Source organism: Bacillus rossius, chromosome 15, assembly GCF_032445375.1.
Source record: "Bacillus rossius redtenbacheri isolate Brsri chromosome 15, Brsri_v3, whole genome shotgun sequence".
Taxonomy (NCBI): Eukaryota; Metazoa; Arthropoda; class Insecta; order Phasmatodea; family Bacillidae; genus Bacillus; species Bacillus rossius.
Window position 1 is genome coordinate 21,404,090 of NC_086342.1, and position 2,703 is coordinate 21,406,792.

The following is a 2,703-nucleotide window of genomic DNA, read 5'->3' on the forward strand; positions in this document are numbered from 1 at the left end:
AGTGATTTCGTAAATGGAATAAAATTTAAATAAAACGATGCAGACCACTGGGAAGACGAGTGATAGTTTATGATAAATTACACCGTAATATTGTTATTGTTCACGTAGCTAAAATATTTATCTTGTATTTACGTTACATTAAAGTGCTCTCAATTTACTTGAATTAATAAGCGACTGAGCATATCTTAACGGTCGCTAACAATGGTGGTTATAGATAGGGCCAAGGACTTCTTGGAATGAATTAATTAATTGCAGCAGTTTCCAATTAATCATACCTTGCAGTATTCTCCTATGCACCTAATATTAAATAGAACACACTCGGCACTCTCTGAACACATTTTATGTATATGATATTTTATTTCATCGATTTATGCGGCAACGCTTGGAGCTGCGTTAAGTATCACTTTTTCAGAAACTTTTTTTCTTTCCATTACTTTTCAAATATCAGTTCGTTCACTAGAACGTCCGTGATTGGTGCTGCCGCCTCAGTGACGTGACTTCAGAGTCACCAAACACACGTTATACAAAATCAAAACAATAGTTGTTTATTAAAAGTTTTCGAAAGAAAATAAAGAATTGGGTATTAATGTTTATTAAATGATTATACTTTATAAGTTCGTTGTGGGTGTAATAACTGCTCCTAGAGGCATATTCCGTGATGTCATAGAGTATAACTGAAATAGAGCGATAGTTTATTTTATTGGGCAAACTACTGTTGATGCTCCAATTATTATAATTATCGTTTAAAATAGTTTGTAAATTGACATAGGGCATCTTAGATGTGCTGTTTCATCACATCATGAAACCTTAAAATATTATATACAACTTTCGTCCGAAATACATTTGATATGAAAAGCCACTGCTGCAAGGGATGGAAAAAAAAAAAAAACAAGTATTGAAGAACCAATAATAATAATAATAATAATAAAACTCCCTTAATAAGTACACTGTAGAATCCATTCCAATTGTTTGTGTACCTTAAAATATGTATTACCTACCTAAAACTTTGGCCTGAAACAATTTTTGACACTATACTAACCATTGTTGCAAAGGGTTCAATAAAAAGAGGTTAAAGGACAAAAAAAAATTCATAATTCCCTTATTAGGTAAACTATATAATAAATAACAAATAATCATTAATCTTGTAAAAATGTATTTTAAACTTTGGTTTGAAAATTTTTTGATAAAGACTGCAAGGGGTTGAAAAAACTAGGGGTTGGAATAAAAAAAATATCATAATATGTACACTATTGAATCCGTTATTATTTATTTTAATCTTTCTAAATATTGTCTAAAACGGTTGCCTTAAATACATTTTTTATATAACCAGCTATTATTGTAAGGTGTGAAAGTAACAAGTTTTGACAAAAAAATCACAATTTTTTTAGTAAGTATACTATAATTTATTGCAAAGTTTCTAAATATTATCTTAAACCTTGGCTAAAACAATTTTTGATAAGCCGATTTTTTGCCATAAAAGCAGAGGTTAAAATAAAGAAAAATCAAACTTTCCTTACTATCAAAATCGTTTGAATTTATTACCTTAAACCTTGATAAAAAGAAAAATATTACACGACTATGTATTAATGGGTGGAAAATAGTGTTTTAAAGTTAAAAAAAATTCACAACTACCTTAGTAGGCACAATATGAAATCCTTTCTAAGCTATTCAATGCTGGATGCACTGAGTTAAAACCATACGAAACATTTTCGTTGCGTGGAACGTGATAAAACGTTGAAACGATCATTTTGGAATAGTGGAGAACATATGTACATTCAGTTCTTAAAATTTTCCAGAAGTTTATAGAAGTAGCTACTTATTTCCAGAAGAAAAAGGTACTTCGAACTCTACCTACGCCTGTACGCTGTACCGAAAGGGAATTTTTATTTTATTTTTTAAAGCCTCACCACACAGTTTACGTGCAACAGCCTCCGCATCACACAGCTGAAGTGCACGGGACATGGTCATCGGGCCGTATAGAAGCGTTGCGAATGTACGAGCTATACTTTGTGAACAACCAGGCGGGATTACGCGCAAGAAAATAGCCCCTCCCCTCCTCCCAGCAAGCAGAGACGTTTGATTGAAAACCGCGTGACGGACACCGTGAACTGTCCACACACACGCCGCTGGAAATGACCGCCGCGGGAAGCAGACCATAGCCGGGGGTCCGCAAGCGGGTGGGTCCGCTGACCGTCACACAACCGGAACAAGCAATTTTTATTCCCCCTTCCCCTCTTCCCGGCACTCATCATCCCCGACCCCACTTCGGAATTACAGCGAATCGAAGCGTCCGCATACAATCACATGGAACATGCAGATAATTGTTGGTTATATTTAAAAAAAAAATAATAAAAATCTAATTAATAACTTAATTTTTTTTTAAAAGCTGAATGTGACAAGACTTTTGACTTACTTCTTTTATATAATAAATTTTTATAATGTGGTCAAGAAAAATACATATGTAGCCTATTCATTATTAATTTTCCATTTTATGTAGCTATAGTGTATAGTAATTTTAAACAACGAATTTAAACTGTGCTTACTTTTTGGAAAATAATAACAAAATGTAATTCAAATTGTTCAGTTAATCACTATTCTATGTGAGTTTGAATTTCTTGAATGTTTCAGTGGTGGTCACACATAAATAAAATCACCGCTCACGAACAAAGTGGATTTCCTAAGCAATGTAAAATCCCTTCTTGT